At 36.8% G+C, this 12,318-nt stretch overlaps 3 non-coding genes across 3 annotated transcripts; all 3 read right to left on the bottom strand.

Annotated features, from left to right (window-relative positions):
- Positions 1-4,200: 4,200 nt before the first annotated feature.
- On the bottom strand, positions 4,201-4,280 carry LOC147566211 (small nucleolar RNA R160). The gene has a single exon (XR_015231618.1). It is a non-coding gene; the product is annotated as a small nucleolar RNA R160 (small nucleolar RNA).
- Positions 4,281-4,446: 166 nt separating this feature from the next.
- On the bottom strand, positions 4,447-4,527 carry LOC147566210 (small nucleolar RNA R160). The gene has a single exon (XR_015231619.1). It is a non-coding gene; the product is annotated as a small nucleolar RNA R160 (small nucleolar RNA).
- A 294-nt stretch (positions 4,528-4,821) lies between these two features.
- Positions 4,822-4,899, bottom strand: LOC147566209 (small nucleolar RNA R160). Its single transcript, XR_015231617.1, has one exon. It is a non-coding gene; the product is annotated as a small nucleolar RNA R160 (small nucleolar RNA).
- Positions 4,900-12,318: the final 7,419 nt, after the last annotated feature.

Here is a 12,318-nt window from a genome sequence, read left to right as displayed (position 1 = left end):
AAATTAAATCTTCTAAAAAGATGGCTGATCTTTAGTAGATTCTCATCATTCGGTTCATCATTCTTAAAGGATAGCGGATCATTAGTATGTGTTCATCCATTCTTCAATATCGAATTACGGTTGGATCTTTTGTGATCCTGATGAAGAAACAAGAATTTCAATAGAATTAATTGACAGTAGATGTTCATCATTCGGTTCAAGGTAGCTGAACCAAAGTGAAGTCAAATTGAATTATGGAGATGAAGTAATTGATCTTTAGTTGATGAACTTTAAGTCTTTACCTTTTGAATATCCGGTTTCATCGATGAACGGAACCTTGGTGAGTTCCCTTTCACAATGAAGAATAGAGAGAGAAAGTGGTAACAAAAAAAGGACGATGAAGATTAGGGTTCTAAAGAGAACCGATGGAGCACCTAGTGTTTTTACTGTTAGCGCCCTCTTTAGATGTGACAAAAAGCGCCAATAACTATACCGAGGGTGTCTTTAGCACTCCCCCACTAATTTTCTCATGAACTTACCAAACACTAGAAAACAGATTTTGGTAAGAAAATCTTGGTTTTCTTTCCTACGAGAAAGAAAAGGGTTTTTCACATCCAAACGTTTTCACACGAATCAAACGGACCCTAAGAGATAAACTGAGGTGAAAGAAAAGGGGTGCGGCACTAAAATGTGCATTTTAAATACTACGAGCTTGTGCGTATCATTTTTAATACTACGAGCTTATACATATCATTATAAATACTACAAGCTTATCCTTAATACCCAAAATCAGGAACCCGAGTACAACCTCGGAGTTCAGACCTATTTCCCTTTGCAATTCGGTCTACAAATTCATCACGAAAATTATAGCAAACCGTATTAGACCGTTTTTGGAGGAATGCATATCTTGGAACCAGAATGCATTTGTTCCTAATCGACAAATAATTGAAAATATAATCATCACCAAAGAGCTACTTCACTCTATGAACTCTTCGAGGGCCAAAAAAGGAATCTTCTCACTCAAAATGGACATGGCGAAAGCCTATGACAGAGTGAGCTAGGAGTTTCTTTATACTGTGTTAAAATCTACTGGGTTCTCTGGCAATATCCTTGCCTTAATTATGTCATGTGTCACTACTTCCACTTTTAATGTTCAGATAAATGGTAGCATTGTTGGTAACTTTTCGGCCTCTAGAGGCCTAAGACAGGGTTGTCCTCTTTCGCCCTATCTTTTTATTCTTTGCTCTCAGTCGCTCTCCCTCCTTATTAATTATTATGAGAACAAAGGTAAATTTACAGGCTATAAGGTCAATTCAGCAGCCCCCCCATTACACATCTCCTATTTGCTGATGACCTCATTATTTTTGGTAAAGCAAATATAGATAATCTTGATACAGTTATTCAAATTATGGATCACTACTCCAGCTTCTCAGGCCAACAGGTAAATTTCAACAAATCCTCTATTTTCTTCAGTAAAGGGGTGCCTCTGAGTATAAAAGATGCTTTCATAGGAAAACTTCAGGCTCCTTTGATGACAGACATGGAGAAATATCTAGGGGCCCTAGTCCTCAAAAAAGACAATAGAATTCAGAGTTATAACTGGCTCATAGAAAAGTTTACTAATACCTTGTCTGGGTGGAAACAAAGATATACAACTCAAGCTGGTAGGACTGTCCTCATTAAATCTATATTGGCCTCATTTTGCACATATACAAGTAGCTTTCAGTTGATCCCTAAACATGTAGTCTATCAACTAGAGCAAATCGAGCGTAGTTTCTGGTGGGGTCACCATACTTATGAAAAAAAGTTACACTTCATTAATTGGGACATTATTGCTTCCCCCAAACATAGAGGAGGCCTAGGTATAAGATCCATTCATGAAGTTAACCTTTCACTTATAGCTAATTTGACATGGAAATTTCTTACCAGACCAGATGAAGTCTGGGTCAAGATCATAAATGCTAAGTACCTTAAAAATAATGACTTTTGGTCCTGTGAGTTGACTCAAGGCACATCACACTTTTGGCAGGCCTTGGCTCAAACGAAAGAAACCATTAAAAGAAATATCATTTGGCTTGTAGGCAAAGGTAACCATATTAAAATTCGATCGGACCACTGGGTCCAGGACCTTGTTAATCATAGACTTACAGATACTAATAATCTCCCACAAGATATTGTATATGTTTCTCAACTCATGAAACAGGGAGAGAAAGCATGGAACAGAGACAACATCATGAAATGGTTCTCGGCATCAGAAGCTCAAGCAATTATTAATACACAAATTAAACAAACAGATCAAGAGGACATGCTTATCTGGAAACCAAGAGAATCAGGGAAATTCTCAGCCAAGTCCTTCTACTCAGAAATCAAAATCAACCCAGTAAGATCACAGGAGGCTAATGATTTTCCTTGGAAGATTTTTTGGAAGAAGAAACAGATGGTCCCAAAGGTTCAAATGTTCATTTGGAGACTTATAAACGATGGTTTGGCAACTTTAAACAACATTCATAAACGCATTCCAGACAAACCACAATCATGTAAGCTATGTGTAACTGGAGTGGATGAAACTACTTACCATCTTTTTGGAAGATGTCCGATGTTCCAGCAGCTCCTCGATCAAGCAGATTTGAGATCAATCCAACACATCAAAACAGACCCGATTAAATGTTTATCTAACATCTTATCGAAAAAGGAAAGAGGAGATCAGGAATGGTATATAGTCACAAACCTTTATTGGTTCTGGTGGAAGACAAGAAATGAGTGTCTGTTCCAAAACAAGGATCCAGATTTACTTCGATGTTGGTGGTTAACCAAGGAGGAACTAAGGTATGTTACAGATCTATCCATGCCAAGTATTACTAACGAATCTCTGCAGGGTTATAAATGGAGTCCACCCCCAGTAGGTAAGACGAAGATCAACTGCGACGGTTCATACAGAGAAGACGGAGCTACATGTGCAGCAATAGCGAGGGATTCGAATGGAGTTACTTTGGGTGTGAAGAAGAAGAGGATTGAGGCTATCTCTCCTCTCAACAGTGAGTTGATGGCGGTGGAGCTAGGTATAACCCTAGCGAATGAACTGAATAAGCCGCCTTATATACTCGAGACGGATAGTAGGGTTTCGGTGGATTTAATCTCGGCCGTGGATATGGATACCCCATGGCGAATCTCGCATCTCATCGACGGTCTTAAATGTAGGATCAATTCGACCCGCATGGAAGTCCAATACTGCTGTCGGACTCAGAATACGGAGGCCCATGACCTGGCTGCCGCGGCCCACTTTGGATGATACTTTTTGTTATGCCCTTAACTGTTAAATTTGTTTACTTTTAGACCTTTTTTTTGCTTTCTTCCTGAACTGGTCCGACTGTAGACTTCTTATTATGTATAAGGCTTATTTCAAAAAAAAAAAATACTACAAGCTTATGCATGTCCAGTTATGCTTAGTTGAAGTAAGCTACCAGCGTCAACCTGCCCCGTCAAAACCTTAGAGAAACCCCGAGAAACTTTAGCAAATGGAAATGAGAGATTTTGACAATTACGCTCACTTTTATATTGATATTAGGACTACACCCTATTTCTTTTACACTACTAATATACACCCCACATGGATGGTAAACGTTAATTCCCAATTAAGTTTCTAGTGTGGGAATTACACTTGTGAATCAAGATGAAAATGCTCTATGTACATTTAAGTTTACGACTCAAGATCATGTTCTTTCTTCGCCGTTAAACATTCCATGGAAGCCGACAAAAATTACAGAACATGAAAGCTCTATATTAAGTGTACTACCACCTGCCTATAGCCCAAAATTTGTAGTACCTCACATGAAAAATATGACAAACCTGAACCTCTTTCGGGATTTCAAGAATGTCATAGCGCTCTTTCCTTGAAAGAGACAATATCACCTGCACTTATTTATCATTATACACAGATTAAAAGTGTTAGCAATGAAATTCTACGCTTTGATGCAAAAGGAAAATGATAAAATATATGTGCCTATGATTATGCTGCACTCCCCATATGGAAACCAATCAGTATGGGCTCCATCAAGGAAAGCGTGCCTTGAGGCAAAAACATACCACTTCGCCTTGAGGCAAAAACATTGCACATCCAATACTATGAAATAAACATGCAAAAAGACATTAGAGATGCAGGGACCTCAAGATCAAATCAAATTCAAAGTCCTATATGGTATTTATGCAAACATTGACAAGCAAAGCAATCAGAGAACTTTGAAGACCATTTGATATACAGACTTCCACATTATATTCAGAGCATATCATCTCATCATTTTGCTTTACTGCCACTTTGTCATTCTAGTAAACCAAACATAAAAGCCCAAATATGAGATTGAATCATGCATTGTAAGAAAAAAAAAAAGTTGGAATTTCGTAATGGTTGTTGAACAAGTAATGATACATCGCTAAATTCGAAAAAAAAATTATATGTACATTCTTAGAGAAAGCAATCAGAGAACTTTGAAGACCATTTGATACACAACTTCTACATAAAATTCGGAGTATACCAGCTTTCATCATTTTGCTTTCTTCCACAAGAAATTAGTTATAGTTTCAAATGCATTCTAGGCTAACAATATAGCCCAAGTATGAAGAATGAATGACAAGTGCTAAACGGCCCAAATTTTGGGGGCGACTAAGGCCAAAAGATAATGTGGCCGGCCCAATTGGTCCCCTTTTATGGCCTCACAAATTAGGCCCGGACAAGTCACCTATCGGCCCGTGGTTGGGCGCCAAAGAACGGGCCGTCAAGCATTTTAAGCACATAAACAAAATCCAACTAATTTTAGCTACAATATGAAGAAGCATTAATATAAGCAAAGCAATCAGAGAACTTTGAAGACCATTGATGTACTTTTCCACAAAATATTCAGACCTTATCAAACTCATCATTTTGCTTTACTATCACCAAAAATGATAAAAATAAGTATAACCATGAAATATTGCTTTCAGAAATCAATTACTTTTCTGGCAAAACAGATTAATGATTGATTCACTCACTAATGATCATCACTAAGATGGTAATTTGCCAGTAAATCAATTTAGCACCGAAATACCAATTTCCCGTTATTTCCTTGCAACAAAACTTGTAGAAGCAAAGGGCTACTTGGTGCAATGAGACGACCAACTATCTACAGACAAAACCCTAAATGATCTAATTAGTGAAGCTAACTTAACAGTTGATTCAATCAAAACGAAAATACAATACCGAAAAATCTTCTGTTACAAACCTTACTTCTTCTTCTTTTGGAACCTTATATATAAGAAGAAAAGTGTGACAGAGAGTGGAGGTTTCAAGGAATGGAACGAGAAACAAGAGACGACGACGACCTTGTTCTTGTCAGTTCCGTTAGCTGCAAGATCTAACTTCCATAGCGGCTACTTCTTCAGTTTCACTACTAAAGTTGATATTACCTTTTATAGAAATGATGAGAGGGTTTAGTTTTCTTGCAGACGATTAGGGTTAGGGTTTACTTTGGGCGGGGAATGAAATGGTCGGGGTTTACCAGAAGGGATGCTTCTATATAAGCGCCCCTTCGGTAGGGTTCGTTGGGTTTCTTGTAAAACATCAATTTCAGCCACGGCGCTGTTACCTGGGTTTGGGACTGTGACACTCGTTAGGAAATTTTAAAGACACTCACCATTTTTTGTTTATAGACACTCACATGAAAGGTACAGTATTTTTTGCTCCAGTCGAAGGAGATGTCAGTGCGTATAACAAAAGGGAAATGATAGAGTGCGCAGCTAGAATGTCCACGTCAATTGAGCATTTTAGTGGGCACCGAGCTGGGCACTCTAGCATCTCCCATAACAAAAATGGTGAGTGCATATAACATTTCCCAAACTCGTTTTGTGTGTATAACTTCTCAACTTGTGGTTTCTCAAAGGGAGACACTGTTTAACAAAATACTATTTATTGGCTCGCTACTTTTGTTTCTTTTTATTGTTGAAAGGGCAGGCTATTTTTGTTTTTTTTTTTTTTTTTGTTGAAGAGAGGCTATTTTTGTTAAATCCAATGTCATATTACCTCTAAGCATAGGAAATACACATTTGATTTACTTCTTCTATCTAGCAACCAATCCTAAACTTTAGAGATTGATTGAAACATAATTACAGAGAGTAAACAAAGAGTTCTTTTTTCCGTTTACTCCCACTCGCCAATCTAAACAAAGAAACCCCCTATTACTAATTATAAAAGTGTTGTTTGATTATTCATTCGTTCATTCTTAAATGTTTTTTTCTATAACTACCATCTCTCTCTAGCTCGTTAGTTGTTTTTTTAACATAATGGCGCTGCTCAAAACATCGGTCCCAAAATGCTATTAGTAGGCGAGCCTATTAGCACGCAGCCCCCATCCTCGAAATGCTATTAGCGGACGAGGTTTCTCTAATCAAATTACCTTTTGTTTAGTGATTCTTGAGGTATTATATAGCAGTAACTCGAAGAGATGATGGAGGAATTTCACTAGATTTTGATTTACATGAAATTGCTTGTGTATATAAAGCCCATTGCCCTCCTAATCCAATATAAAAATCTATGATATGGATGAACATGTATGGTTCCATCTGAAGCTTCAAGAAGAGCTTGATTTGAAGTGAAATTAGAGGAATTGGGGATAGTTATGGGAAAATCTTGTAAGTTGTAAGATCTGGTTTTTTTTTAACAATTTCAGAAGAGATGTGAATCCTTGATTCCATGGATAGATATTCAAGGAAGGCACATTTTAGAGAGAGATGGGAATTGTGGTCGCCTGCTAATAGCCTCGCGCGCTAAAAGCATAAACGTTTCATTTAATCGTCGTCCAACATATTTGATATAAATATTGGTGATGCATTACAAAATTAAGCTTTTAGCAAAAGTTTAGTAAATTTGGTAATAACATCTGCTTAGTTGTTCATAAGAAAAAAAAACTATTACTACAACCTTTAACAAGATAAAAGTTATGAATTAATGGAGTTGTGTGTCAATATTCACATAACTTTGTTTTTCTCCACTAGTTATTTGCTGATACTAGTACAGTACCATGGTTAAAATTCTACTTCTCGAACTATTTGGCGAGGTGAGTGCTCTTACGAAGTTCTTCGTTCCTTTACCTTTAAAAGTCATCCATAGTGCTAGTCATTACTATCAAGCAATCAAGTACAACTATCGCTCTCATAGAGGATATTAGGGTTTAACCTTGCCTCGCGAGGTGAAATTCTGTTCTATTTACGATTACTCTATTTATGGTTTCTAACTTGTTCCCATGGATTTGTAGGTGCATCAATGATATTTATGCAACACGGTCAATATTAATTCGATCACGTGTCAAATTATGTTTGATTGAACATATAATCCTTTTGTATCGATTTCGTACTCTTCAAAATAAAACATATGTTGGATTGTAATACTTATAAGGGAAATGACGATTAGTCTATTTTATAGTTCCTATATTAGAGGTCCCCAAGGATTTGAAAATGCATTTAACAGTGCAGTCCCCACCCTAAATATATAATCAAACAGTACCAATTGGAATAAAGGAAGAAAACGTGAAGAAATAAACTTCCTAGAAAGGAAAAAGAGCTTTTCGAAATAAAAGTATCCAAGAAACTTACTTTGAAGAGGTCCAGAGGAGATATAGATATGTGATGTTTAGCTAACTGCTTATGCAAATATGTTATATTTACGACTTCTTCGCTCATGCTAGTTGGTTGGACCGATCGCATTATAAAGCAACAGTCGCTTGTGTTCAACATCAGCAAATAAAAGGAAAGTAATTGGCTAAGAGAATGTGGAATACAGGATCCATTATTTAAACCCTCACAACCAGTACTCTAGACCAAATTTACCTGTTAAATGTGATTAAAGATGTCAATTGCAACAGAGAGGAGGGATACGAGTGATATGGGCTCGAAGATCATATGTGTGTCAAAGGGTGTGGTGCGTCTATAGGTGCTCCTCTTTTTTGCTTAGACCCGCTTTCTCTCTTCACTCCACACATATTAGTCAAGTCTGAACGCGCCCGGACAAGCCTAATCCGCCTAATTCGTGTTGAGCTTGAACAACACGTCAACACGGAATGAGTTCCGAGAGTGAAGGTGGACCTGAATAAAAAGGAAGTCATTCTTAGAGGCACCCTATCTCAAATAGACCCAAGAGGGCCATGGGCCCCTTGGGTACTGATCAGACAGCAAAAATGGGTTGATGATAGAGACAGAAACAAAGGATATAAGCTGCAAGAGTAAGCAATTAAAGAAAGGTGTTAGTGATTGATCATTGCATTGGCAAGAAAAGGAGAGTATTTCAACAAAAAAAAAAAAAAAAGGAGAGTATCTCTTTTTATATGACAAAAGTTAGCTTGAGAAAGAGAAGTGACCGTGAATTACAATCATGTATAATGGATTTTTGTAAACCCGACACATTGTGTCATCTACTATTCAAGAATCAAGATATTTTGAACATTATGTATTTTTGTGTTTTAGATTATATTAGGTATGAATCGTGTCTTCACCATAGACACTCTTGTTGAGCACTTGAAGCGTTACAAAATGGTAGACCATCCGTCATCAAAACGAATTAACTTTCTTTCAACACAAATGGGCCTTTTAGTACTACCGTTGTACCATGAACAAATCAAACCAAATGTTTGAGAAAACGAAGCTTCAAAATAAATAATAAAATACACACAACTTTAATTTTATCTCAAAATTAAAACTGGTTTCGTCTATATTATTTGATAAAAGTATAAAATTAAAAAAAATTGTATACTTCGTAACAAAATCATTAACAGATATTGTAACAAAAAGATCTTCTTCAATTTCTTTGAATTGTACCATTCTTCAATATCTTCAAAATTTAGTAGAAAAAGAAATTAGAATAGAGTATGAATGAGGGATGAGGTCGATAACTGCTAAGGTTTGGACCATCACAAGTGGTATAAGAGTGGAGGACGACTCTTCGTTGAGGTTGAGAGATTGTGATAGTCCACATCGAATGCGAGAGTGTCCAGAGCCTGAGCTACAGGTGTGAAGGCCTTTCGATGTGGAACAAACCTCACACCACGGTAGGTGTTGCCTAAGTAAGGACAAAATCGTACATATGAGGGTGGTCCACGGTTTGCGTACTCTGATGGTCGGGCGAATTGTATGTCTTAGCCAATGTCGAGGTCTTTTGAGTGGGCTCGTGGAGCTTTCACCAAGAACAAACTCCGTACCTGTGGATTTGGGTATGAGGTGTCTAAAGCGAGAAAAACATCGATAAGTACTAAGCCTTCGGGCATCACATATTTTTTCTACCCTTAAGAATCTATATAATAAAACAGAAGGAGAAAATGTTGTCTGGGACAAACATCATTTTTTAATAAGGAATATTGTCTAGAAACCCCTTACTCATTTATAATATGGTCCTTAATCATAATAAGTATTTGTAGTGAAATCGACCGTCAGTATTAATTTGCAATCTCCAGCTTAAATGGACCGCCCATATTGATTTGAAGATATCAGGAAGGATATATGGGTAACTTAAAAAGGATTTCTTTCCTATTTGAGCTTCCCCACCCCAAAATTGACCAACTGTGAGTTGTCCTTACGCCATAAACTCTTTGGATCCTTTTCCATTTTCCCTACCTGCATCTTCTACCCTTAACAAATCTCAAGCAGCAACCCAAACTGAAAATACGAGGACGACTTGATTCAATATGCTTATCTTCAGAAAAATTCGTCATGAACCAATCATGGAAGTGAATATATAACTCACAACATGTCATTCTGGGGTCTAATCAAACAATTTTGCCAAATATTGATTGGGATAAATCTAAGAATTCTACTATTGTAGTAGCGTAAACGTGAGTATTATAAGCAACCTACTATTCTTCTTCTTCTTCCGGGTACCATTTTTAAATTTGACTTATTTCTTTCTGTTGGTTAATTTCTATGTTTTAAGATGGATTTCGTTTCACTTTTTTCCTTTGATTATGTTATGTTGTTATTTTGAGGCTACTGTTGTACCTTGTGAAAATAGTCCTACATGAGAGAAGAACTTCTAGCAACAAGAATATAATTTGTAGAAAAGCTAGCTTTTAGCTCTTAAATTGGGTTACTACAGAATGTTAGGCAATTCAGACTGGGTTTGAAGGCAACAAAATGATTATCATGTCGCAAAAGAACCCTGTAACTTTCCAATTATACTCAAATATTAATGACCATTTGTAGAATTCATTATTATTTTTATTAATTTAAATTGATTCCAATTACTATTTCTTCATGCAGATTGGTATTTGATAGACAAAAAAGTTGTTCAATCTTGTGTTTTAACTATTATATTACAAGTTTCGATCAATCCTCAAGAGAGGAGAGTGCTGTAGATTTTCAATAACGGAGCATTTATTATGCAATAGAGGAAAGATCTTAATTTGTAGTGAGAAATGAAGCATAGATTGTACACAAAAATATAGACAAGAGTGAGGCGGAAAGATATAAAGGTGTTTTGAGTAAAGACTTGTATTTTATCGTTCTAATTCTTTTATGCATTTTCATCTAGAATATGTATTTAACCAATCTCACCCCCCTTCAACAAAAAAAAAAAAAACCAATCTCACCCTGTCGAAGGCACGGGCTATACACTAGTCAATTATATATTACATAAAGTTAATGGGGCATATGAACCTGCACATTTTGAAGGACAACAAAAGCGATTAGCAGTCACCCAATCGATAGGGTATAACTAAATGCTGACCAAAAATGGGTACTTAAGAACAACCAATTAAAACCGACTTCATAACCATAAATCAAGTACATAACCATAAATCAAGTAGCACAGTAATAAGGTGAGAACAAATAAAAGAAGGAAACCTAGAGGAAGATGAATCTGGCTCGAAAGAGGAAACAAATATCCTAGCTAGATTATAGTTTCTTTTATGTTTATCTTTTCCCTTTAGAGTTTATCTCTTTGAAATGATTCTATTCTTGTAACCTCCTCAATATTATAAATAAGGACGAGAAAGAGTTTAGTCACTCTAATTTATAATCTATTATGGTATTTGAGTCTAGAAAACCCTGACGACTATAGTTTGGATCTTATTTTGCTTTCGCTTACCTCAACGGCTGTAGCTGCTTCAGTGACTACCCTCAACCCGAAGCTTAGTTAGTTTGAATCTGTTTTCTATTTTAGTTTCAATTAAATTTTTGTATTCTCTAAAACATCTTTATCGTATACGATTCATCAACATCACGATCTCCACCAATTTCGAGTCAGCACACAAGATTTTAAGATATTTAATTATCGTTTGAATAAGTCCAATTGTGGTGTAAGATCAATCGTAAACGAAACGAAAAAGTGACAATTTTATCATGAGTAGTTGTTTCTTTCTTACTGGGACTTGTATCGATTCGTCAATATCACCTTAATCTTGGTGTCGTTTTGTGTCAAAGACCCTCTGGACCACGAGTGGTTATGCTCTTTTTTTACTGTCACGAACCTCTTAATCTCGTCTTGATTATGTTCACTAAGTGCAATCTTGTTATCATAGGTCCAGCGAAGCCGAACTCAACGAGCCTTTTTTTGCGTGATTCTCTTCTCTTCTTCAAGTTAGACATTTGACAAGCTCGGTGTTCCCACTTGAAGGGGGTGTTAAGATACGTGAGGTACATGACAAATAGAGAAGATGAACTCATACCAGTCCGAAGTGCACGTGGCATGACAAGAGGGAGATGGACTAAGATAAAAAAGATGGAGTTCCTTTAGAGTCACCTACACAAATAATTATTTAAATAAATAAAAGGGAATTTAGCATTACCCCCTCACCACTAATGTCTAATGGGAAATTTAAAAAGGCCTCCCCGCTAAAAGTGCCCCTCATTATAACCCATTTGGTTATAGGGCCCCCTCTACAAAAGAGCACCTCCTTCATCAATATTTGACCTAACGGCAAAGTTAACGCCGTTAGGTCAAACTTAACCCAAGACCGGTGATGTTGACCACGCCACATCATCATCTTCTCCGGCAAGGTCGCCGGCCGGCCAAACTTCTGACCGGCGACCTTCTAAATTTTTTTTTTTTTTTATTCTCTCTCTTCTCTCTTTCTCTCTAAAAACAATTTTTTTTTTTTAACACTCTCTCTCTCTACAAATCTAGAGAGCAGATCCATTGAAGGTCTGTTCGCAGACCTTCAAAAGGTCTGTTCGCAGACCTTCAAAGGGTCTGTTCGCAGACCCTTTGGAAGTCTGCGAACAGATCCATTGAAGGTCTTTTCGCAGACCTCAATGGATCTGCTCTCTCTCTCTAGATCTAGAGAGAGAGAGTTTAAAAAAAAAAATATTTTGTTTTGAGAGAGAGAAGAG

The sequence above is a fragment of the Eschscholzia californica genome, unplaced genomic scaffold (genome assembly GCF_041429995.1).
Source record: "Eschscholzia californica isolate CP2 unplaced genomic scaffold, dmEscCali1.0.p SCAF_1, whole genome shotgun sequence".
Taxonomy (NCBI): domain Eukaryota; kingdom Viridiplantae; phylum Streptophyta; class Magnoliopsida; order Ranunculales; family Papaveraceae; genus Eschscholzia; species Eschscholzia californica.
Note: the sequence above shows the minus strand (reverse complement) of the source record. Positions and strands in the feature narration are given on the sequence as shown.